A 26,763-nucleotide genomic window follows, 5' to 3' on the forward strand; every position below is an offset into this window, starting at 1 on the left:
CAAGACCCACCGTCGCGCCCTCATTGGACTTTGTTGCCTTTCTCACGGTACAGCTTTTTGCCCCTAACAGGATCTAGGCTTCACCGTCATTTCTGCTAAAGGCAAGAGCCACACGCCCGAACAGGGACTTGAACCCTGGACCCTCAGATTAAAAGTCTGATGCTCTACCGACTGAGCTATCCGGCTCTTACTCCACGTAGCCTAACGGAGTGGTCTTCAATGCACTGTTACGGTGGCGGTTCCAGCACAACGGGCCTACTTTCTTTGGCGCTCCGCTGGCTCGACTTCAGGACGAGCAGTTGCAAGCGAACTACAAGCAGTCATTCCCCTAAAGGGCTCTCGAAAACGAACTGCGGAACTACCGACAGACAGGAAATTGCGTACGCGCTGCCCATTCCTTCCCGCAAAGTTCCAAGCTGATTTACGGCGTTTCTTTCTAAAATCACGCGCCAGCCGAATCGAACCCAGGTCGCAAGAATGGGAATCTTGCATGATACCACTACACCACTGGCGCTTCCGTGACCCTCGCCACTGCTTTGATCTATTCTGCAGGTGTCTTACGGTTGGCGTTTTTAAGAGGTATGGCTTTATCTTGCCACGAGCTTGCAGTATAAGGACAACTCGCCCGAACAGGGACTTGAACCCTGGACCCTCAGATTAAAAGTCTGATGCTCTACCGACTGAGCTATCCGGGCTCTGGAGCAGCGATGTGGTGTGATCGTGTAGGAACCGGTTCACCGGAAACAATGAATTTTTTGTCCATGCACCTGTGGAATATCGGCTCTCCTTTCTTACCGCAACAGCCGACGAAAACCAACAAACACTCCACGAGGAATGTCGCGAGGTCCCATTGGGCTGGAGGATCCAGTCACGCATCTCATCGAGGCGTAAATTCCAGCTTTAATCAAGACCCACCGTCGCGCCCTCATTGGACTTTGTTGCCTTTCTCACGGTACAGCTTTTTGCCCCTAACAGGATCTAGGCTTCACCGTCATTTCTGCTAAAGGCAAGAGCCACATGCCCGAACAGGGACTTGAACCCTGGACCCTCAGATTAAAAGTCTGATGCTCTACCGACTGAGCTATCCGGCTCTTACTCCACGTAGCCAACGGAGTGGTCTTCAATGCACTGTTACGGTGGCGGTTCCAGCACAACGGGCCTACTTTCTTTTGGCGCCCGCTGGCTCGACTTCAGGACGAGCAGTTGCAAGCGAACTACAAGCAGTCATCCCCTAAAGGGCTCTCAAAACGAACTGCGGAACTACCGACAGACAGGAAATTGCGTAGCGCTGCCCATTCCTTCCGGCAAAGTTCCAAGCTGATTTACGGCGGTTTCTTTCTAAAATCACTGCGCCAGCCGGGAATCGAACCCAGGTCGCAAGAATGGGAATCTTGCATGATACCACTACACCACTGGCGCCTTCCGTGACCCTCGCCACTGCTTTGATCTATTCTGCAGGTGTCTTACGGTTGGCGTTTTTAAGAGGTATGGCTTTATCTTGCCACGAGCCGTGCAGTATAAGGACAACTCGCCCGAACAGGGACTTGAACCCTGGACCCTCAGATTAAAAGTCTGATGCTCTACCGACTGAGCTATCCGGGCTCTGGAGCAGTGATGTGGTGTGATCGTAGGAACCGGTTCACCGGAAACAATGAATTTTTTGTCCATGCACCTGTGGAATATCGGCTCTCCTTTCTTACCGCAACAGCCGACCGGAAAAACCAACAAACACTCCACGAGGAATGTCGCAGGTCCCATTGGGCTGGAGGATCCAGTCACGTGCATCTCATCGAGGCGAAATTCCAGCTTTAATCAAGACCCACCGTCGCGCCCTCATTGGACTTTGTTGCCTTTCTCACGGTACAGCTTTTGCCCCTAACAGGATCTAGGCTTCACCGTCATTTCTGCTAAAGGCAAGAGCCACACGCCCGAACAGGGACTTGAACCCTGGACCCTCAGATTAAAAGTCTGATGCTCTACCGACTGAGCTATCCGGCTCTTACTCCACGTAGCCTAACGGAGTGGTCTTCAATGCACTGTTACGGTGGCGGTTCCAGCACAACGGGCCTACTTTCTTTGGCGCTCCGCTGGCTCGACTTCAGGACGAGCAGTTGCAAGCGAACTACAAGCAGTCATTCCCCTAAAGGGCTCTCGAAAACGAACTGCGGAACTACCGACAGACAGGAAATTGCGTAACGCGCTGCCCATTCCTTCCCGGCAAAGTTCCAAGCTGATTTACGGCGGTTTCTTTCTAAAATCACGCGCCAGCCGGGAATCGAACCCAGGTCGCAAGAATGGGAATCTTGCATGATACCACTACACCACTGGCGCCTTCCGTGACCCTCGCCACTGCTTTGATCTATTCTGCAGGTGTCTTACGGTTGGCGTTTTTAAGAGGTATGGCTTTATCTTGCCACGAGCTTCGTGCAGTATAAGGACAACTCGCCCGAACAGGGACTTGAACCCTGGACCCTCAGATTAAAAGTCTGATGATCTACCGACTGAGCTATCCGGGCTCTGGAGCAGTGATGTGGTGTGATCGTGTAGGAACCGGTTCACCGGAAACAATGCATTTTTTTATCCATGCACCTGTGGAATATCGGCTCTCCTTTCTTACCGCAACAGCCGACCGGAAAAACCAACAAACACTCCACGAGGAATGTCGCATGTCCCATTGGGCTGGAGGATCCAGTCACGTGCATCTCATCGAGGCGAAATTCCAGCTTTAATCAAGACCCACCGTCGCGGCCCTCATTGGACTTTGTTGCCTTTCTCACGGTACAGCTTTTTGCCCCTAACAGGATCTAGGCTTCACCGTCATTTCTGCTAAAGGCAAGAGCCACACCCCCGAACAGGGACTTGAACCCTGGACCCTGAGATTAAAAGTCTGATGCTCTACCGACTGAGCTACCCGGGCTCTTACTCTATGTAGCCTAACGGAGTGGTCTTCAATGCACTGTTACGGTGGCGGTTCCAGCACAACGGGCCTACTTTCTTTTGGCGCTCCGCTGGCTCGACTTCAGGACGAGCAGTTGCAAGCGAACTACAAGCAGTCATTCCCTAAAGGGCTCTCGAAAACGAACTGCGGAACTACCGACAGACAGGAAATTGCGTAACGCGCTGCCCATTCCTTCCCGGCAAAGTTCTAAGCTGATTTACAGCAGTTTCAAACCGGGGTCACAAGAATGGGAATCTTGCATGATACCACTACACCACCGGTGCCTTCTGTTACTGTCGCCACTGATTTGATCTATTCTGCAGGTGTCTTATCGTTAGGGTTTTTACAGGTAAGGTTTTATTTTGCCGCATATTCAATTTGCCACAAGGTTCGTGCAATATAAGGACAACTTGCCCAAACAGGTTGTATATTTTTTCCTTGAAATTAGGCACAGTAAATTGGTGAAAAATGGAAAATCGCCCCTTCTTTCTTACTGAAACAGCAGAAAAACCTACAAACACAACAACAGGGCCTGCCCTTTGACACGTCTGTGTTGTTTAGGAATTGAGGTAGAGAGAAACAGAGAAAGAAGTGGCATCCTTGGGTTCATAACAAGCCAGTAGTAATAGCGTGCCTTGACTAATTGTAAATGCTACCAAACCTAATTTAATGGGTCCCCCACCAGTAGAAGACGAGGTTGACATTGTGCATAGTTTGTGACATTATTTCTTTTCATGTGTTCTTTTTTCTCTCCTATTTTACTCCTCTCTACTTCATAAAAGAGTTCTTCCGTTGGGTGTCTCTATTACCCACTAACATGCTCTCTTTCCTCCTTCTACAAGATGGTCAGAAAAATACATCTAACGGAAGAAACAGCCCCAAAATTTAAAAAGATTAATATATTGCATGTATTACATTTATGTGCAGTCTCTAAACGTTGTTCCTATTTGTACTAGCGCTAATTAAAAAGTAAAGGCAATTTCAAAAATTATGCAGTAACCGCAATACAAAAGCTGACGCAATACGAGATGCTCATGATGGCTTATGGGTAATCTGAACACATGCACAGCACAGGGCTCTGCCGTTAGTCCAGTGGCAGCTAAGGTCAAATGAACATGGACGCTCTGCTGCGGGACTGCACCTGCCTCAGTGAGATTTCTTTGGGCAGAGCGAGTGAAACCTTTTGAAATTCAGTCACTGAAGGATGACGGCTTGTGCAGATCAGTAAGGGGTGTGGGTTCGTACCTCACACAAACTTTACGGTACCCCAAGTCATCAACCATTAAGACACGTGCAGATACATAGATACCCCAGTTTGCTGTAAGAAATCATTCGCTATGTTGATGTGGACTTGTTTGTGCAATGCTGACGATCGACCAGAACAGTTTAAACCTTTCTGTACGTTAATAAACTTTTCGTTGAATCCTGCTGTTTTCACATCCATCCCGAGGCCACGTCCCTCATTGAATTCCCACAGGTTTCACTCCCTCTGCCCACAGAAATCTCACTACAGCGTGTTGTTCAACAATGGTGCAGTCCTGCAGTGTAGTGTCCGTGTTCATTTAAGTCTGGCTTCAACTAATGGAGTCTTTTTTCAAACTAAGGGTTGTGACCCATTTTGGGTCTCGTGATCCCTACAAATGGCTGAAGCAATGCGCGATTTACCAAAGATTGGTCGCTGTTGCATGGAGATTATGGGAGGCGAGCACACACAATTGGCAAAATTTGGTCGTGACAGAAAAAAGAACTTTAAGAATGACTGGACTAGACTAACGGCAGAATGCTGCGTTGTGCGTGTTCAAACTATCCATAAGCTATTGGTGAACGTGTTGTATTGCGTCAGCTTCTATCCATTGCAGTTACGCCATTATTTTCAAATTGCCTTTACTGTTTCATTTACCTTCATAATAAGCTAAATTAAAACTCGATTTAATGATGGAAATTTATTGTCTAGATCAGCATTTCTCAACCTTTAAATATTTGCAACCTGAGTTTTCACAACAGTTTTAATCGCATCCCCCTAACGCTTTTTTGAAAGGAGCCCACTAATACCAATTTGTTCTTTTTAATTAATGATATATCATAGATACGTATTTTATTATACCTACTTAACTATCAACAACATTTATCTAACTCTATATTTATTTTTCTATTTTTGATTCTTGTTTTCTTTTTTTCACATCTTTGCACCCCCTTTTTGTGACTTCACGCCCCACAGTTTGAGAACCACTAGTCTAGATGTCGCTTTGAGGATAAGCCACATTAATAAAACTGAAACCAAATAAATAAACATGCAAATGGCAAAAAGAAATCGTTGAGAGAAAGAAATTGTTAAACCTTAATAATAACACTACTATACCCAAAATTTCAATTATAACATTTGAAGGACTAGTTTTCCATAAAACTAACTTTTACAATGGCTATTACCAAAAGTCAAGACCAGCCACTAAGAAAAGCACAGATTGATCTACGACAGGATTGTTTAACTCATGGTGGGCAGTTGTAAGTTTGAATGGTCATCAGTCAGCACCTCCAGTGACCAAATAATATTAACCTCTGGTGAAAAAAAATGACAAAATCCAACTTAATAAAAGGAAAAAGTGAATGTGTGTCTTTCTGTGTGTCTGTAAAGTTGATGTGTCACTCTCAACTAAAAAAGATGGTTGCATCACATTTATAGTAATAAAATGTAATGCATTTGTCATTCCAACAGATGGCACATCACACACATTAATGCTGCTTTTACGAATCCCATACTAAATGGCATATAACAAGGATGTAGGCATTGCCTGGTGCAGTGCAAACGTTAACACTGAGGTCAACCTTTATTTTTAAATGTAACCGTTTTAAGCGGGTAGCACAACCAGCTTTAAAAAAATAGCACTTAGTTGCATCCAGTTAACCACCTTCACTATAACTTAGGGCCATTGCGTTAGGAATTTTCAAGGCTTACATAGAATATCTTGTGAAATTTATTTTTTTAAAATACTGTAAGCTCTAGAATACACTTAAATTACAGAAGACCTTTTTCTCGTTTATCTCAGTGGATTATTAAATTTGAAAAGCACAAAGAGTTCAGCGGTACAGTTGACGGATTTTATCGAGGTCCACGGGGAGAACAGAACAAGATCATCTCAAAACAAACACTGACCTGCATAAAAATGTTTCGTGCGGTGACTGCCCTCAGTTTAAATGGTGCAGTGCCATACGCAGCCTTCTCCTTGGAGGCGTGGCTTTTATGCCGCTTTATTTATTCAAAAATCCAACCCCCTAAATCGTCAATTAATCGCGCCAGCATCTCCGGCGGTACAGAATAACGTGCGGGGCTGCGGTGTCTCTTCTTCATGTGTTAACGGGAGGGAGTGTCATGTTTTTAATAACACCATTTCCAATTAGTTAATAAACGATGGAGAATTAAAAAGAAAAAACAAGAAGTGCTGCGCCTGCGTTATCGACAATGATGGAAGTTGCAGCTCCGATAATGGTACCTGCTGACCATATAGAGCATCTCGCCGTCAGATCCAGGACTAGAGTGGGTCGACATCGCCTTGCAGCGCAGTACGTTACGTGACATCGTCAACCCGAGAAAGTAAAAAATGTCGTGCGCCAGCCGGGAATCGAACCCGGGTCGCAAGAATGGGAATCTTGCATGATACCACTACACCACTGGCGCGTGGCGGAAAAAAATTCTCCAAGAACCTGTAATGGGTGTGGAAAATATAATTAATTGTATAAATTGTTATCTGTAGGTAGTGTGCGTATATGCCATGGTACATCTGCCGCAAAGTTCCACGCGTTAGAGTCCCGAAATGACCGTACTTTTTAAGTAAATACCGTTAAAATAAGTATATATAGTATAAATAAATATATATATAAAATCACAATATGCAAGCTTTAGAGGTTCGAAAGCTTGCATATTGTAATCTTTTTAGTTAGCCAATGAAAGGTTTCATTTTGCTTGACTTCTCCCTAAATTCATAATGGCTAACACGGTGCAACACCCTAGTACTATACTGTAGACACAATCACAAAAGGGTAGCTATTAACCTGAAAACAGTTTACCCCAGTCTGCAATGGCGGAACAAGAAGGGAATCCTGCAATGACCCTACAGGATTTTTCAAAGACAATGTTTCTAAATCAAAACAAAAAATAAATGTGTGTGTATATATATATATGTACTGTATATATATTTTGAACAACAACAAAATTTATTTATATAGCACATTTCATACAAATAATGTAGCTCAAAGTGCTTTACATGATGAAATAACTTGAAATGTAGCTAAAATGTTAACTTTAATAAAAAGCATTGCACAATAGTCATGTATACTCCTCTAATTAATGGAAGGCCTAAAGATATGTATAATAATACATTGATTTAATTCAAAAGTACAGATTTTCATTATAATAGAAGGTCTAAAAATATGCATAATAATACACTCAATTAATTCAAAAGTATAGGTTTGCACTACAAAGGAAGGACAAAAACATGCATAATAATATACTCGTTTAATTCAAAAGTATAGATTAATATCGAAGGATTAAATATATAGTATTTTGACTTAAATCAAAAGTCCTCCCCTGCTTCTTTATTCATTTGCCAAATTCTAAACTAGTAGGTCAACACCTCTTAATGATTTACGTTCATTAATATTATAGTAATATAAAGCTGTTCGCTCATATTAATGCACACAAAACACTATTGTTTCTGATCATTTTGTGAAAGAAACAATAAAATAAGCAAAATGAAGCGTCACACTTAAATGCTACGTTGTAATGATTAAATCAATAATTATATAGGAATAAAAGCACAATAATAGTGACTCAGACAGCGTTTGAATAATTCTAAAAGCATTTGGAAAGGTGACATATTTAAGTTAACTTGAAAGTCAATAAAAATAATTTATTTAAACTACGGAAAAGAAATATTTGTAAATAATGTAAATTTACATTTCTGTTTATATATAAACATTATATATATATATATATATATATATATATACTGTAATATATTTAAATATTCAGAGATAAAAATAAGCAAATAAATAATGGTTCCATGAAGTAGCTTGGAACTAACACTGGAGTTAGAAAACCATGCATTTTGCAAAAACAAGAAAATTCAAGATAAATTGTGACTACACAACATATACATTTGTAGTAATTATATATTTAAATATTTTCTAGTTCGAATATAACTATGAACTTACTGAACAAAATATGTATTTATAGCCTTTACATATATACGGACATGATATACTAAATGTCACTGACAGTATTTGTTTATATAAGGGAGAATTTAATACATTGAGAATTAATCTACTGTAGAGTGTCTGCTCATTGCAAAAACCCGACAATTCATGACAGCGTGTAAATCCAAAGCACTAATATTTGTAAATGACAAAATTTAGATAGCATATACAAATGATAAATGTACAATATGAAGTACACGTCTAGAATCCTTTAAGTAATTATATTTGTAATGTTATATTTAATTATTTTACTTAATTATTAGTATAATTACACATCTAAATGTGCAATTGTACGAATATATTCGTGTATTTTATATATACTAATGCATATATCTTGCACTTTTCAGATATAAATAAGCGAATAAATGAATAACACATGAAGACAGCAAACAAATGTCGTTAAATAGGGAAGGTCCAATACATCATTTGACGATTTAAAAGCAAAAAATACATAATAAGCATAAAATTGACGGAAGAAATGCAAAACAGCATTGACAATCATGGGATTGGTCGGGAATTTCAAGAGAAACAGTGATTGGCCCGAGCATTCAATTTCTGGTAGAGATGTGGATTGTGATTGGCCCTAGCTTTCAATTCATGGTAAAGATGTGGACGGTGATTGGTCCGAGCTTTCAATTTTTAGAGGCTGTGATTGACCCACCTTTTCCAATCTTTTTGGGGATACGACCTGTGATTGACCCAATGTTTCAACTGGTAAATTTTTGGTAGTAGAATGTGACCTGATTGGCTGCTGCAACAAAAAAAAAAAAACGATCACAGTTTACAGATGTTCAGGAAACGTCGTGCGTCATTTGCATTCGCGATGTCAGCGCTGGTGTTCATTGTCTTCAATTCAAACGAATAAATTTTGTTTGTAATAAACTAGTGAAAAAAATGTATTCGCCCAACGTGGGGCTCGAACCCACGACCCTGAGATTAAGAGTCTCATGCTCTACCGACTGAGCTAGCCGGGCACATATAGGTACCATACAGAAGTCGAGACAAAACTGTGATCAACAGTAACTCGGTCATTACGAAGTTTGTGGTTCGAATCCTGCTCGTTCCACACCTCTATAAGAAAATGTCGCTAAGATAACTTCAAAAAAGAAAATTCCAATCACTAAAGAATGCTACAACTGCATTTTAGAAAGTAAACAATTTACCTCCGTTAAAAGTAACCATTTGCATAATATAATACTGTTATGCAAAAGGTAAGAGTGACGCAATAATGGAAAGTATCAAATATTTACACTATGTATAAAATATTGATATAAAATACAGGGATAGATGGAGACGCAATGCAAAATATATGCATGTGTACAATAATGAAAAGGTTAAATATGTATATTTATATAATATGCAAAATATGTATTTACAAAATAATGAAAGGGATAAAACGTATTTATCGATAATATTGTAGCATCCCATCCGGGATGATGTCTAGCGGCTGAAGGACAGTTGAGTCTGGCGGGAAGGGCGTAAAGCGGCGCGGTGGGCTGGTAGAAGAAAGACAAAGGGGTCGAATTCTGGAAAGTTCTGGGTACGAAGAGGAGGTGTGACATATAAGGGTGAAACAGGAGAAAAAAAGGGTGGAATGACACCTTTTATTGGCTAACTAAATAGATTACAAAATGAAGGGGCCTTAGCTGCCTCGAAAGCTTGTAATTGTAATCTATTTAGTTAGCCAATAAAGTTGTCATTTCACCCTACTTTCTCCTTTATCAATCTATGGCTAACACGGTATAACACTCTACTGCTATAAGGGTGTATGAGTGCGGGGGTGTACGAGGATTTTTAGGGCGTCTTTCACAACAATGAGAGGTTTATTTTAAATATTTCCTACTCAGTTTCCTTCATTGTTGTTTTACGTTCCTTTCATTTTCTTACAGTGTGAAGAATACATTCGAAGTTGCATTCACTTCTTTCCTGCTTTGTCCTCCTTCCCCCCGAGCAGCCATGAGTCGAAGTAATTCTTGGTAGCAAAAACCAATCAGATCGTTTTCTGCCAATTGTATGACGCCCCTTCTCTTTTCTGCTACCAAGAATTGAAAGCTCGAGCCAATCGCAGCCCGTATCGGCTACCAAGAATTGACCATTCACAACCCGTTTCAGCTACCAAGAATTGGCCAATGACGGCTCAGTCAGCTACCAAGAATTGGCGAATCACGGCTCGTGTTGGCTACCAAAACTCGGAAAGGACGGGCCAGGCTCCCGTCAGTTAATATATTCTGCAAAAGCTTGTTCGTGTCGGCACACATACGCTTTACGATTTGCGTGCAGATATATTTACATTCACGTACACATTTTTTGAATGATTTTTTTAAACATTCTTGCTGCAGTTTATTACATTTATTAAATATGTGTACGAAACGTGTAGACAGATACTGTATAATAATGTGTAAATATAATAAACATTGAATTGTATATAGTTTCATTTTTTATACTTTTAAACTATATCAATGCTAATACAGAATAATTATAGTTAAACTCTGTATTAAAATTGATGTTATAAAATAGACCTACACCTATAATACTCAGACGATTCTAATCGTGCTGTAGAACAGCATATATACATATATATATACACACACATATATACATATATATACATATACATATATACACACACACATACATATACATATATATATATATATATATATATATATATATATATATATATATATATATATATATATATATATATATATATATATATATATATATATATATATATATATATATATATATATATATTGCAAAAACCTCAAGTAAACTTTTTTCACGTTGTCATTATGGGGTGTTTGTGTGTAGAATTCTGAGGAAAAAAATGAATTTAATCCATTTTGGAATAAGGCTGTAACATAACAAAATGTGGAAAACGTGATGCGCTGTGAATACTTTCCGGATGCACTGTATATATATATATATATACCGCAGGATATATATCGACTGGGACCCCAATCAAATCGGGCTACAAATTCAATGTTTGTTAAATCCATACTCTCTCTGCAAAGAATTATTTGTTTTGTTAAGTCCTTCAAATGATTTTGTCATCATGGCACTGATTTGTGGTTAAAATAGACCTATTCGGCCGCTGCTCGATTTCTTTCAACCCGTGCTGTATTTGCGGCTGCTCAAGCTTCTTCAGTCTCTTGTGCACGGCTGGCACGATGTCTGTCAGCGTTAGTAGCATTCTGTAGCTCATGATCGTCTGTCCTTTGTGTCCGATTTGCACGATTTCTTTTAGCGTTAGTAGCATTTGTAGCCCGCTGCTCATCCATTTGTTGTGCTCGTTGTGTACGATCCATCCATCCATCCTCTTCCGCTTATCCAGGGTCGGGTCGCGGGGGCAGCAGCTTAAGCATAGAAGCCCAGACTTCCCTCTCCCCGGCCACTTCTTCCAGCTCTTCCGGGAGAATCCCAAGGTGTTCCCAGGCCAGCCGGGAGACATAGTCCCTCCAGCGTGTCCTGGGGCTTCCCTGGGGGCTCCTCCCGGTTGGACGTGCCCGGAACACCTCACCAGTGAGGCGTCTAGGAGGCATCCTGATCAGATGCCCGAGCCACCTCATCTGACTCCTCTCAATGCGGAGGAGTAGCGGCTCTACTCTGAGCCTCCCCCGGATGACTGAGCTTCTCACCCTATCTTTAAGGGAAAGCCCAGACACCCTGCGGAGGAAACTCATTTCAGCCGCTTGTATTCGCGATCTCGTTCTTTCGGTCACTACCCATAGCTCATGACCATAGGTGAGGGTAGGAACGCAGATCGACTGGTAAATTGAAAGCTTTGCCTTACGGCTCAGCTCCTTTCTCCCAGAGCACCCCCCACAGGGTTCCCCGAGGGACACGGTCAAACGCCTTTTCCAAGTCCACAAAACACATGTATACTGGTTGGGCAAACTCCCATGCACCCTCTAGGATTCTGCTAAGGGTGTAGAGCTGGTCGACTGTTCCGAGACCAGGACGAAAACCACACTGTTCCTCCTGAATCCGAGATTCGACTATCCAACGGACCCCTGAATAGACTTTTCCAGGGAGGCTGAGGAGAGAGGAGTGTGATCCCTCTGTAGTTGGAACACACTTTCCGGTCCCCCTTTTTAAAGAGGGGGACCACCACCCCGGTCTGCCAATCCAGAGGCACTGTCCCCGATGTCCATGCGATGTTGCAGAGACGTGTCAACCAAGACAGTCCTACAACATCCAGAGCCTTGAGGAACTCCGGACGTATCTCATCCACCCCCGGGGCCCTGCCACCAAGGCATTTTTTGACCACCTCAGTCCCAGAGATGGGAGAGCCCACTTCGGAGTCCCCAGGCTCTGCTTCCTCATTGGAAGGCATGTTAGTGGGATTGAGGAGGTCTTCGAAGTACCCCCCCACCAACCCACAACTTCCCGAGTCGAGGTCAGCAGCGCACCATCCCCACCATATACGGTGTTGACACTGCACTGTTTCCCCCTCCTCAGACGCCGGACGGTGGACCAGAATCTCCTCGAAGCCGTCCGAAAGTCGTTCTCCATGGCCTCCCCAAACTCCTCAGCAACCACCGAAGCCGCATTCCGCTTGGCCTGCCGGTACCTATCAGCTGCCTCCAGAGACCTACAGGACAAAAAGGTCTTATAGGACTCCTTCTTCAGCTTGACGGCATCCCTCACCGCCAGTGTCCACCAACGGCTTCAGGGATTGCCGCCATGACAGGCACCGACCACCTAGCGGCCACAGCTCCGGTCAGCCGCCTCAACAATAGAGGCATGAAACATGGCCCATTCGGACTCAATGTCCCCCACCTCCCTCAGGATGTGGTCAAAGTTCTGCCGAAGGTAGGAGTTGAAGCTACTTCTGACAGGGGACTCTGCCAGCCGTTCCCAGCAGACCCTCACAACACGCTTGGGGCTGACTGGCATCTTCCCCCACCATCAAAGCCAACTCACCACCAGATGGTGACCAGTCAACAGCTCTGCCCCTCTCTTCACCCAAGTGTCCAAGACATGTGGCCGCAAGTCCGATGACACGACCTCAAAGTCGATCATCAATTTGAGGCCTAGGATTTCCTGGTGCCAATAGCACATATGAACACCCCTATGCTTGAACATGGTGTTCGTTATGGACAATCCGTGACGAGCACATTAGTCCAATAACAAAACACCACTCAGGTTCAGATCGGGGGGGCCATTCCTCCCAATCACGCCCTTCCAGGTCTCACTGTCATTGCCCACGTGAGCATTGAAGTCTCCCAGCAGAACGAGGGAGTCCACAGAAGGTATGCCCTCTAGCACCCCATCCAGGGACTCCAAAAAGGGTGGATACTCCAAACTGCTGTTTGGCGCATATGCACAAACAACAGTCAGGATCCTTCCCCTCCACCCGAAGGCGGAGGGAGGCCACCCTCTCGTCCACCAGGGTAAATCCCAACGCATAGGCTCCAAGTCGGGGGGCAATAAGTATGCCCACACCTGCTCTGCGCCTCTCACCAGGGGCAACTCCAGAGTGGTAGAGAGTCCAGCCCCTCTCAAGGAGATTGGTTCCAGAGTACAAGCTGTGCGTCGAGGTGAGCCCGACTATATCTAGCCAGAACCCCTCAACCTCATGCACTAACTTAGGCTCCTTCCCCTTCAGAGAGGTGACATTCCACGTCCCAAGAGCCAGTTTCTGTAGCCGAGGATCAGACCGCCAAGGTCCCAGCCTTCGGCCACCACCCAACTCACACTGCACCCAATCTCCTTGGCCCCTCCCATAGGTGGTGAGCCCATGGGGAGGAGGACCCACGTTACCTCTTCGGGCTGTGCCCAGCCGAGCCCCATGGGTGCAGGCCCGGCCACCAGGCGCTCGCCATCAAGCCCCACCTCCAGAGGGGGGCCCCGGTGACCCGCGTCCGGGCAAGAGAAAACGTTGTCCAAAGTTTTCTTTCTTCATTGAAGGTTTGTTGAACCACTCTTTGTCTCATCACTCACCTGGGACCAGTTTGCCTTGGGTGGCCCTACCAGGGGCATAAAGCCCCGGACAACATAGCTCCTAGGATCATTGGGACACGCAAACCCCTCCACCACAATAACGTGACTGTTCAAGGAGGGTACGAGTTGTGTATGAGTGGTCGCATTAACAAGTCTACGTTCTGCGTCAGTCATGTGATTTCGTTTCCTACGCAACCTTCCCGTGGCCGCTGCTCTTATGGCTGCTCGAGGTATTGCTGCGAACACCATACATACGGATAGTATCAAATTATATATAAGGATGGTTAACTGAATGGTGTGTGTGTTGTTTACTCTAAGTATATAAACATTTCCCTTTGCAATATTTCCAAATATTTATTTTTACCTACTTCAAATTAATTAAATGCCAGCATCAACTAGAATGCACGAGTAATTTTTTTTTTCATAAATATTTAAGTGTTGTTATATTTTTTCTCTTTGCATTGATATGAATAGAGTGTGCTTTCTTTTTCCATCCATCATTCCACCCGCTATATCCTAACTACAGGGTCACGGGGGTCTGCTGGAGCCAAGCCCAGCCAACAAAGGGCGCATATGCACTTCAATCACGTTTTAATTGTTTTATTTTTAATTTGAAATTGTGGAGCAGAGGGGGAAGTCAGGGGAAAATGGATCTTTGTCCGAAAGATTATGGAGGGCACTGTATATAAAGTTTCATTTCGCTATTGTAACTAGCGTTGTGAGCCACTAGGGGGACCATTTGTCACATGAGGTTTGAAGAAACGTCAGTATCCTGTAATACAAGGCAAGTCATTACTGGCCAATAAGAAGCTGGGCTGGCGGCACGTGTAAACGTAGCAGTACAGCCGAGCACGAGTTCTAACCGCTGCTCTAAACAGACTTCACCATCGTGCACGTGCTTACGTGGGCTCTGGCTATTGGCAGAGGCTGCGAGGTTTTATGCGACGCTGCCAGGGGACTACTGGCGCACGCTCTGCGTTTGTTTGGAAGGACCGCTGACCTAATTAATGTACCGGATGTGCGCTTACTAAAAATTCACTTGTGTATTTTCTACTCGCTCATAAAACTACGCACAATGATAACAATGCACTAATTCCGTTGATTTTCTTCTTTTCAGATATAAATTGATTATACTTTCTAGAAGCCCGGATAGCTCAGTCGGTAGAGCATCAGACTTTTAATCTGAGGGTCCAGGGTTCAAGTCCCTGTTCGGGCGGTATTCTTATTATACAATTTTAAATAGCAACTGAAATTAACAGATGGTTTAAGAGCACTGCGCGCGTAAATAAATGTATAATTTCCACGAAGCGCTGAAGTAACGAAATGAATAAGTGAAGCTTGACAGATTAATTGACGTAGCCGAATCAGTGGCTATCGACTCCTTTGAGGCATGGACATACCTGTCACTTCTACAGTGGTTAAGTGACAATAAAAGCAGCGATCAGTGTCGATGTTGTCCAAGATGTGCGGCACACAGATGAGAACGTTGTACGCGACTAACGACAATGGAATCTGCTTCTCATTCAGAGGCCGGGAGCAATGCCGCTCATTATAACCCAGCGACCACCCGCACCTCAAACCAAACAAGTTTGTCATTACTACAACCCCTCTCCACACAAAACAAATCCGAGCCAATTTCTCCCACATTTGGAGGCCCCCGGCCGCCACCCTTTATGAAAACTAAGGAAGCGCAATGAGGACTTATATTTCTTAATCGTTACTTCGGGATAACGAAATTTTTTTTTTTTTTTTTCCCCCAAGATCATAAGCAGAACCCGGCAATCCGTTTGGTTTAATGTTGGCGGCTGCCTAGTAGCCTATGCTGTCGCACGAGGGGCGCCGCGTTTATGAAAATTAAGGGACGCGCGTTCTGGGATCTAAAGGAAGGTGTTTTGGTAGATTTAAAGTGGCGCGTGATTCCAACACCGAGGGAGCCCACCCTTGATGTATAATACTATTGAATGCTCTATGGACCCCAAGGGACGCTATTATTGGGGCATAAAGTGTCCGCTGTTTATGACCCCGCAAAGCATCCGGACCACCGTTTTTAAAACTCGTGGTGCGCGACCGCTCTGGACACCGCTTAGAGCTCTATTAGGGATTCGACCAGCACTCGTCATTATTATTATTCTTTTATTTTCTCGGGATATCGCAAAGGCGTCGTGTTTCCCAAAGCTTGTATGTTAACTTTTAGCTTATCGGGTAGCCTAAATAGTGACTGGATTTCTGGTGACTACAGATCCTGTGCACAGTGTCGTGGGAAGGCGGGTGCGACCCGCACCGGGTACCAGCTCTGAGGGGGTGACAAAAAATTGCCGGTTTTGTATTAATGCGCCTTTTTGTTACATACAATAACATGTCAAATAATTTACATGAGCTTTAATAATCCCTAATTGCAGCAAATTGCGGGTGATGCTGTAATTATTTGGTATTATTGTGTGGTGCGTGGGTGTAGGGTATGTTCTGTCTCGTTTCTTTTGAACTGTGCTGCTGCTCAAGTAAACAAACAACCGGTCCTGTGACTGATTGCCTCATCCCTGCCACAAATATATCATCGCCCCAAGTCGTACTGCGCAACAAGATATTTTTAACCCGAACATCATAACAATATAGTTGACGCGAAACGTTTTAGACAGTGGGGTGGGTAGGTATTGTCCGCTCTAGAACCGACCATAAAGTAAACACGTTTACTTTAGGATCGTTTTACGAGCGAACGGACAATAGATATCTCCCTAGGATCGTTTCACGAGCGAACGGACAATAAATATCTCCATCCCCATCCCACTATCTTAAGGCCCAGGATCCACTATGAACCAAGCACGACTCTCTAGCTTAACCACTTTGTCAATTTAAATAGTGTAGCTGAAGGTATCGATTTTGATGACGCAATTTCAAAATTTGCAGAACAAAAAGTTAGAAAGAGGAGATTCTAAGTATCATGTTAAAGTAGTTTTCTTGGATTAGAGTCTAGAGAACGAAACTTGTAAACAATTGAGTTTTCATTAAATTGTATAATAATAATAATACTAATAATAATACTAATAATAATAATAATAAAGTTATGCACTAGGTTCTATCACTATGAAAAATGATTTCTTACATTGTAGGCTACATTAAACTGGCTTATTAATAAAAAGGCATTTTACTTTGTTTTTATTCATAAAAAAATGTTTACAAAATAATTAACATTATGCCCTCTTTACTTAAAACAATTGAATAAAAAAATATCTTTCTCAATAAATTTCATTTTATATTTTGGTGGAAATGGGGGTGACAAGTTTAAACTCCACACCGGGTGCCACCAGACCTTGCTACGCCACTGCTTGTGCATGAAGTACAAGCATGTTTGGACAAAGAGGGCGTTTTGCAAAGAAGACGCAGGAAAATCCTATGATGGGGGCCAAATTACATTTAATACATGGACAGTTACGAAAAACTCAAAACAAAGGAGGGGTTTACCTAAGAGGATTCCGCCCAGGGCCCTAGTTTGGCCAGAGAACATATCACTCCCTACTAATTTAAAAAAGTCCAATAAACCGTTTTATAACCCTTTAATCTTATTGTTTGATTATTTAAAATTTATTCCTTCTATTGTTTTGCATTACGAAAAGTGCAGTAATGTCACAGTTACAAGTATGTAAAATTAAGAAACGGCGGTATTTTTCCAATATCTTTAAATGCCTTACTTTATTTTGTCTTTTTCTTTTTTAACTCTGTGGGTTTGCCCTCTTATTTGTATCCAAACACTGAGAACAGGCGATAAACACAGGCAGACCCCAAAGGACCAAAAACAACGAATGGCAAAGTTATGTTGTCCACTTGAGTCCTAAATGCTGGCTTAATACCCAGAACATTAAAAAAGAAACGCCATTCCACTTTTTTGAAAGTTCGCGTTCTAGTAATGTAAAACATAAAACAGTTTAGACATACGTGGGACAATAAGTTAAGTACAGTGTATATATTTTCTGACAATGACGTTGTATTGTGAACGCCGGGCGTTCATAATTTGTTTACTTACCCTTCACCGTAGCGGTCGCTGATTGATCGATTCTATTTTGCATGTATGCACACTTTTAATATTTGGAAAAAAAACAAAAACAAGTATTGCATTCCAATCCACCCGAGAACAAATTCAAGAACGAAGGCCGCACCTCTACACGCTGACCCTCATGCAGGCCCTTGCACATTAACCGCTTATTTATTAAATAAAAAAAAAATACTACTCTGATCTCCCTTTGCGTATTTTAATGCTATCGCGAGAATGGACAGGTACACAGAGGGTGTGGCGTGGACCAGTCACGTCGTCTCTCTCTCTCTCCAGCCCCACGTGGTTCGAGAGCACAGCACGACTGGGTTTGTCGCGTTAGTTCCAATTGCCGGACCATCATAGCAGGTAATGTAAGATACGTCAGTAGAAAAGGAAGAGTTTCGTTTTTGTATGTACAGTAGTTGAACTGCTTTTAAATTATTATTATTATTATTATTATTATTATTATTATTATTATTATTATTATTATTACATTAAGTTTTGGGAAAGAGTACTGGAAGCTAGGTTAAAAAGTGAGGTGATGATTAGTGAGCAGCAGTATGGTTTCATGCCAAGAAAGAGAACCACAGATGTGATGTTTGCTCTGAGGATGTTGATGGAGAAATTTAGAGAAGGCCAGAAGGCCAGTTACATTGCATCTTTGTGGACCTGGAGAAAGCATATAACAGGGTGCCTTGAGAGGAGTTGTGGTATTGTATGAGAAAGTCAGGAGTGGCAGAGAAGTATGTAAGAGTTGTACAGGATATGTATGAGGGAAGTGTGACTGTGTGAGGTCTGCAGTAGGAGAGACAGATGCATTCAAGTTGGAGGTGGGGTTACATCAGGGATCGGCTCTGAGCCCTTTCTTATTTGCAATGGTGATGGACAGGTTGACAGACAAGATTAGACAGGAGATCCCATGGACTGTGATGTTTGCTGATGACATTGTGATGTGTAGCAATAGTAGGGAGCAGGTTGAGGAGACTCTGAAGAGGTGGAGATATGCTCTAGAGAGGAGAGGAATGAAGGTCAGTAGGAACAAGACAGAATACATGTGTGTAAATGAGAGGGAGGTCAGTGGAATGGTGAAGATGCAGTGAGTAGAGCTGGCGAAGGTGGATGAGTTTAAATACTTGGGATCAACAGTACAGAATAATGGGGATTGTGGAAGAGAAGTGAAAAAGAGAGTGCAGGCAGGGTGGAATGAGTGGAGAAGAGTGTCAGGAGTGATTTGTGACAGACGGGTATCAGCAAGAGTGAAAGGGAAGGTCCACAGGACAGTAGTGAGACCAGCTATGTTATATGAGTTGGAGACGGTGACACTGACCAGAAAGCAGTAGACTGAGCTGGGGGTGGCAGAGATAAAGATGCTAAGATCTGCATTGGGGGTGACGAGGATGGACAGGATTAGGAATAAGGACATTAGAGGGTCAGCTCAGGTTGGGTGGTTAAAGTCAGAGAGGCAAAACTGCGTTGGTTTGGACATGTGCAGAGGAGAGATGCTGGGTATATTGGGAGAAGGGTACTAAGGATAGAGCTGCCAGGGAAGAGGAAAAGAGGAAGGCCTAAACAAAGGTTTACAGATGTGGTGAGAGAGGACATGCAGGTGATGGAACAGAAGAAGGAAGATGGAAGAAGATGGAAGAAGATGATCCTTTGTGGCGACCCCTAACGGGAGCAGCCGAAAGAAGAAGAAGAAGATTATTATTATTTCTTACCAGTATGAGTGGGGAGCCACTTCAGCCACCATCAATGTGCAGCATCCTGACAGCAGCTGTTTTGCTCCAATCTGCTCAACTCACATTTGCTATTTAGTTGGTTAAGAAGCGAAAGATTTGATCAGATATATACTTTATTAATCCCCAAGGAGAACTGTCTTTTTGCATGACCTTTTTCTTTGTGGTCAGAGTTCAGATAGTTCTCAGATAGTTGGCCAATTAAAGATGGGATGATTAAGTGGCCAGAATGACTAGGCCATGGTAGGCAATTTAGCCATGACATCAGGATACACATTACTCTTTATGAATAAATAGCTGTGTAAGCCTGTGCTGTAAAAAGCCTGGGGTCCTAGAAACTATTGAAATGGTCAGAAATAAACTGAAATGTAGAGATCTCAGGTAATTGAGAGGAACTACTCTGGGCGTCTCTCTCCTAGGTGATTTCATTTTGCAGAATATTTTAAATTGCTTTTCTTTTCTTCTCACATGTACACCTAACACAAAACCAGATTTAGCACACAGGGGCTCATCATTTAGAATTGTTAGGCAAGCATCTTAAGACAACACACGTTAAGAGCAACTGCAAAATGGGCAACATGTACTATTTCTTTGTGTCAGAGTCAGCATGACATTGGATCCTCTCTTTGCCTTGTTTGAAATGGCATGATTTACGTAAGTGAGGGCCTGCACATGGAGAAAGAGTATAAGGCCTTGGAACATTGCCCGGCACACCTTTGAAGCCAATGGACAAATGGGAGATGCCATCATCCAATCCGAAAAATCCTTCCAATGCTTAGACGAAAAATGGCAGACTCTACACAAGGTCTTGTCATGGCTTCCCGTCTGTTATGCCGCAAAGTTATTTCTCTTATGTGATTTCTTACTGCCGTACTACTAAGGCAGGGGTATTGCCTTTTTATATTATATCTATATCATTTCAGGTTATGTAACATGCCACAATTACAAAAGAGCTTATTCCAACCAGGGAGGTAGCTCCCTCTGCTGGATAGACCCCGCTTGTGTTATTAGCTGCTAAGCGAGTTTTCTGTTTCCTTGGAGGTGGAGCCCTCACCCCAACTCCACCTCTCACTTCACACACGCACTTCCATGCGAAGACATTTATATGACTTTATTGTTCCCTTCTAAGGTAGTTACCCACATATTCATTAATCCACCCCGGCACAGGTTGTATGCTTTCATATCTAACATTTGCACCTGGTTTCTCCATCAAATAAACACAAGTATCAATTGAAATGGTTGGAGTATTGCTTTGCTGAAGCTGTCCTGTTGTTTGCTGACATTTAGCAATGACCACTGACTGTTAATGAAATAAACTGTGTTCACTTAGGTTACACAATAACAGGGTATTGATTGAGTCCTTGGCTTCTATTCGATTGTGTAGCCCTTGGGATACAAAAGCCCACCTGGAGTTGCCATTCCTAGCTTTTGCTAGGATATTCTAAAGATGGGCAACCCATCTGAAGACGGGTCAATCTGTAAGTGAATCCAAGTGGGGACGCCTCGTGAGCGGAGCGGCTCCTAGCCCCTGCTAAGGTATCGAAGTTGAGGTAACCGACCTCGGCCAGTGTTGAGATGTTCTTGCTTTGTATTCGAGTTTATCTGTGCCAAGTGAGTATTGAGTGTGTTGGTTTTGCATGATGTGTGTGCAAATCAAGGCCAACAGTTCAGATACTTCTAGCATTAACTTGTCCATTAATATTATAAAGAACTTCAGAGGTTAGAATGTTTTTGTGGACATTTTAATGCTTGCCATCCCTGAGCAACTTTTTAGTGCTCCAGTTGTGTATGGAAAGTTACGCCGTTATAAAAATTAAACAATACTGAATATAGGATCTTCTACAAATCTGTAAACCTGCTCTTGTGTGTAATAAACAAAATACACAAAAAGCACCTCAAGCAAATGGCTGAATTAAGGACCAGTTGTCTCACCTCATTTTATTTTCATAACCTTAATTTCATGGTGACGAACACAGCCAAGCAAGTAAGACGAGACTGTCTCCAGCTACAGATTCCAGCACTTCTTGGGGAATTCCCAGATGTTCACAAGCCAGCTGAGAGGGTGATGGCTGTGTGGCTAAGGATCTACACTGGTATCTGGAAGGTTGCTGGTTCAACTCCCGTTACTTAGAACCTGAAATGTTGCTCCAAGGGTGCTGTACAATGGCTGACCCTGCACTTGAACTCTCCAAAAGGTCAGGTGAAAAGATAACTTCCCCTTGGGGTACCGAGGGGACCGGAAGAGGGCTGGTGCCTCCTTCTGACCATGAGGGGGCGAACAGCCTGGTTTTGTTGGTGGCCTCTGTAGGGGGCTTGGAAGCCCAACCCTGTAGGGGCCCGTGGCCACCGCCAGGCGGCGCCCCAGTGCCTGAAGAACCCTGGAGCCCAGCACTTCCGCCACAAGAGGAAGTGCTGGGGGGAAGAAGACAGGGGACACCCGGAGGGCTACTGGGCACGCAGCCGGCACTTCCGCCACACTGGGGCGTGTCCGCGGAGGAATGCTGGGAAGCAGCTGGAGCCCATCCAGGGTGTGATAAAAGGGTCCTCCCAACAGTCGAGAGCGGAAGTTGGGTGGAAGAAGGATGGAGCTGGAGAGAGGACTGGAGTCGGCCAGAAGAAAGGCATTAGTGACTGTGAGGCCTGGACTTTGGGGAATCGGTGCTGGAGGCACTGGGTGTGCACTGACTTTATTTGTAAATATGGTAAATATTAAATGAGTGTGATGGGTGCTAAACTGTTGTATGTCTGTCTGTGTTCGGGTCCCGTTCCACAATATATATATTCATAATCCCCCCAGCAAGATCTGGGTGTACTGCAAGGAATACAGAGTATTTTGAGATTTTAAGATCTGAAAAGTAATTAAGGAAATTTTACTAGAAGGGGATAAAAAAGAGACTACTGCCAATTACCAGGATTATTAGTAAAGATATTTCCAAATACACTAAAACAATTAACTGGGCAAATTATAATAGATTAAGTATGCACAATAACCCAGTCTGACCTATATTGGCAAAAGGATGTAATCATTTATATGAATGAAAGGGAGCGAGACTTCACTTTGGTGAACATTGATTTGGGAAAAAAAAACTTTTTACAGAATAGCACACAAGTAAACCTGGGGAATATCAAAGACAAATGACAATCCCAAAGAAATGTATTAGCAGTTTTTGAATTTTTAATCATTATGTTCAAAGTCAAGTATGAATGAATAACATTGGATCTCTCACTCAACATCTCAGGAAAGGAGTGGAAGGCAGCCATGCACAGAATTCAATCGAGCTCCATATGCGCAAAGCATACAATTATTCAACTCAAAATTATATATCAGGCACATCTCTCTCGTTTAAAATTGTCCAAAATGTTTCCAGGGCAAGAACGTTGCAATCGAGCTCCAGCCTCACTGGGCCGCATGTTTTGGGCAATCACCAAATTAACAACATTCTGGACCAAAATCTTTAAATGCCTTTCAGACACCCTGGGTGTCAGAATCCCTCCAGACCAATTAACAGCTACGATTGGTGGGCTTAAAGTGGAGGAGGACAACCAAAATGTAATTGCCTTCACTTCACTATTAGCACATAAACTCGTCACTCTGCCCAACTCTGCTGTTTTAAGTCGGTGGATATCTGATGTTATATACTATTTGAAACTGGAAAAAAATCGAATTCTCACTTAGAGGATCTGTGCAAAACTTTTTCAAAGCCTGGCAAGAACTATTCAATAACATTTTAGAATAAACATTTTAATTGAGGAAGCAGATTCTCTCCCCTGTTTTTTTTTACTTTATTTATTTTTATCCATTTATTAATTTATCGATTTACTTATTTTTACTAGCTTAAAGTTTTACTCTGCTGGCCTAGCTCTCTTTCTCATGGGTGGGTGTTGATTTGTTTTGAACCAAGTCTTATAAAACTTGACTTATTTGTGGGGAATGTTATTTGTTATTAAAATCAATAAAATAAAAAAAAGAATGAATAACATTAATTATTTTCCCTTCTGCTTGGTTCAGGCAGTGTATATCAGCAAGCATAGTAAAACAAGCACAGGCCTTCAACCCGGTGGGATGCGACATGACTAGGGGGGCATCCTAACGTCATGCCCAGACTGCTTTGCTACTTTCTCTCGATCTACAGGTACGTCGACTGTGGCTGAGCTTCTCACCCTGACACAGAGTGTTAACTACGGAAGTGTATTAGTGCCACAGAGAAGAAAAATTCAGACACATGGAAGAAAAAAAAAGTATATGTCAAGAATAAAGTTGACTTTATTCTCGGCATTTCTGCTTTATTTTCGCCATTTATTTTGAGATTAAAGTCGACATGTTGATTTTATTCTCGCCGTCTATTTCGAGATTAAAGTCGGCAGGTTGACTTTATTCTCGACATTTCCATTTTACTGTCGCCGTTTACTTCCATATTAAAGTCGACATGTTTTTATTCTCAACATTTCCACTTTAATCTCAACGTTTATGACGAGAATAAAGTCGACATGTTTTTATTCTCGATATTTCCACTTTAATCTCAACGCTATTCTTGACATTTCCACTTTATTCTCACCGTTTATTTCAAGATTAAAGGCGACATGTTGACTTTACTCTTGACATTTCCAATTTATTCTCGCCGTTTACTTCAAGTTTAAAGTAGACATGTTTTTATTCTCGACATTTCCAATTTAATCTCAACGCTTATGATAAGAATAAAGTCGACATGTTTTTATTCTCGACATTTCCACTTTAATCTCAACATTTATGATGAGAATAAAGTCGACATGTTGAGTTTATTCTTGTAGTTTATTTTGACATTAAAGAGGAATGTCGTAAACTAAACTTCATCTTCAAATGAATGTTTAATTTGCTAGATTTTCTTAATATAGCACATTAAATGCTTTGTGTTAAGTGTTGCCTGACCCAGTTGTTAATCACTACGCACTTCTTAAACTGACTTCCTCGCGCACTGAGGGGGCTCAGGCAGCGATTGCCGCACAGAACATTCACTTTGTGATACTTTGTGATATTCCTGCTCTCTGAACATTTAGAATGCTAAAATAAATATTTGATAACATTTTCATGATGAAATGCATTAAAGCAGGTATTAAAAATGCATAATGGTGTGGCGGTAGTGCTGCTCCCCCACAGTAAAGGGGTCCCCAGGTCTACGTTCAGTGTAGAGAACTTTATGGCACGTGTAACGAGGCTCCAAAAAAACTGGATGTCTGAATGGGTATCGCACAGGTTTAACTGAAATATTGTGTAAATGCTGGGTTTGTGAACTGGTAGTCGGAGACACGAACAAAATGGATGTTCTTCTCAGCGGGCTTTCTTTATTGCAGGCATGTTGTCGCTGTCTGACGTACCAAAACCCCAGTTCCCATACTTCCTTTTTCTTTCTCCACATAGCCAATCACCACACAATAAACATCTTTAAGAAATTAAAACTAGTTCTAAAACCTATACCGCGGAGTGTTCAGAAATGTAAAAAAAAATCTTCGTTATACATGTTTAACTATGCCATCCATTCAGGGCTGCTCCCATCCTACCAAGCATCGTGCACGAGGAAGGAGCAAATCCTGAACGGGTTGCCAGCACATCGCAGGGTGAATACAAGCAACACATACACTAGTAGGGTCAATATAGCATAACAAAACCCACATCCTACATGACTTTGAAAGGAAACTGAAGCACGCCGAGTAAACCCACCAGAAAAACATGCAAACTCAAGGCAGGGAACACCCGGGACCCCCTTGCTGTGAGGCAGCATTGCAACTTCCACGCCAGCGTGCCCCCACATGTTTAATACATATTTTAATGCATTTCATCATAAAAATTATATCAAGTATTTATCTTAGTATTCTAAATGTTCAGGGAGCAGGAATATCATGAAATTAATGTATTGTGTGTGGTGATCGCTGCCTGCAAGAGGAAGTCAGTTTAAGAAGTACGTAGCAATTAACATGAGTCGGGGAACAATTAACACAAAGCATTTAATGTGTTACATTAACTTATGATGGGTTTGAGAAAATCTAGTGACTTAAATATTCATTTTAAGATGAAGTTTAGCTTACAATGTTCTACTTTAATGACAAACTATGTGAATCAAGTCAATATGTCGACATAAACGGCGAGAATAAAGTAGAAATGTCAAGAATAAAGTGGAAACGATGACTTTATTCTCAACATAAGCGTCGAGATTAAAGTGGAAATGCCAAGAATAAAGTCATCATGTCGACTTATTCTCAACAAATACTTTTTTTTTCTTCACTGTGTCCGTGTTTTTTTGTTTTCCTTCTTGGTAGCTCTAATTTGCTTTCATAGGTCAACCCAGCAACCCTGTTGGAGGGGGGGGTGGGGGTGGGGTTAATTCTACTGCTTGTACTCAATATCTCATTTCTTCAGTCATCATCCATACGTGAAGATGGGGATGTAAACTGACTGGTAACCAGGTAGTTTTTGGCCTTTAGAATCCACTCCTGCTTCAGTACCACTGACCAGTGCAGCACCCACAGAAGAGCTGCCACCACTCCAGTCTGCCTGTCAATCTTGTGTTCCTTTGCCCCGAACCAGACGACCCCCCAATTCACAAACCAGATCTGGAGATCCTTGAACTCCTTCACTACCTTCTCACTTGGAATGTGCAATGAGGGAGAGAGAGAGCCATGACCTAAGACTGGGAGGTGCACGGTCTGTTGAGGCAAAGAGGACATCTGCACACCCTCACATCCTCAATTTCCTGTCCATGAGAACCACAAACAAAAATGGTGACATGACACAGGATGGAATGGGCTCGACACCCACAAGGAATGCATTTGACTCAACAGCAAGTATTCCAAGTCTCATATCCATTAAATCAAGCCAGCAGATGCATGTA

General features: G+C 42.5%; 12 non-coding genes across 12 annotated transcripts; 1 reads left to right on the plus strand and 11 right to left on the minus strand.

Moving 5' to 3' along the window:
* Window positions 1–113: 113 nt before the first annotated feature.
* Window positions 114–186, minus strand: trnak-uuu. Its single transcript has one exon. It is a non-coding gene; the product is annotated as a tRNA-Lys (tRNA).
* A 436-nt stretch (window positions 187–622) lies between these two features.
* trnak-uuu lies at window positions 623–695 on the minus strand. Its single transcript has one exon. It is a non-coding gene; the product is annotated as a tRNA-Lys (tRNA).
* Window positions 696–1,018: 323 nt separating this feature from the next.
* trnak-uuu lies at window positions 1,019–1,091 on the minus strand. Its single transcript has one exon. It is a non-coding gene; the product is annotated as a tRNA-Lys (tRNA).
* Window positions 1,092–1,348: 257 nt separating this feature from the next.
* On the minus strand, window positions 1,349–1,419 carry trnag-ccc. The gene has a single exon. It is a non-coding gene; the product is annotated as a tRNA-Gly (tRNA).
* Window positions 1,420–1,529: 110 nt separating this feature from the next.
* trnak-uuu lies at window positions 1,530–1,602 on the minus strand. Its single transcript has one exon. It is a non-coding gene; the product is annotated as a tRNA-Lys (tRNA).
* A 323-nt stretch (window positions 1,603–1,925) lies between these two features.
* trnak-uuu lies at window positions 1,926–1,998 on the minus strand. Its single transcript has one exon. It is a non-coding gene; the product is annotated as a tRNA-Lys (tRNA).
* A 262-nt stretch (window positions 1,999–2,260) lies between these two features.
* trnag-ccc lies at window positions 2,261–2,331 on the minus strand. Its single transcript has one exon. It is a non-coding gene; the product is annotated as a tRNA-Gly (tRNA).
* Window positions 2,332–2,443: 112 nt separating this feature from the next.
* On the minus strand, window positions 2,444–2,516 carry trnak-uuu. Its single transcript has one exon. It is a non-coding gene; the product is annotated as a tRNA-Lys (tRNA).
* A 328-nt stretch (window positions 2,517–2,844) lies between these two features.
* On the minus strand, window positions 2,845–2,917 carry trnak-uuu. Its single transcript has one exon. It is a non-coding gene; the product is annotated as a tRNA-Lys (tRNA).
* Window positions 2,918–6,540: 3,623 nt separating this feature from the next.
* Window positions 6,541–6,611, minus strand: trnag-ccc. The gene has a single exon. It is a non-coding gene; the product is annotated as a tRNA-Gly (tRNA).
* Window positions 6,612–9,089: 2,478 nt separating this feature from the next.
* trnak-cuu lies at window positions 9,090–9,162 on the minus strand. The gene has a single exon. It is a non-coding gene; the product is annotated as a tRNA-Lys (tRNA).
* Window positions 9,163–15,280: 6,118 nt separating this feature from the next.
* Window positions 15,281–15,353, plus strand: trnak-uuu. Its single transcript has one exon. It is a non-coding gene; the product is annotated as a tRNA-Lys (tRNA).
* Window positions 15,354–26,763: the final 11,410 nt, after the last annotated feature.

Source organism: Polypterus senegalus, chromosome 10 (genome assembly GCF_016835505.1).
Source record: "Polypterus senegalus isolate Bchr_013 chromosome 10, ASM1683550v1, whole genome shotgun sequence".
Classification (NCBI taxonomy): Eukaryota; Metazoa; Chordata; class Cladistia; order Polypteriformes; family Polypteridae; genus Polypterus; species Polypterus senegalus.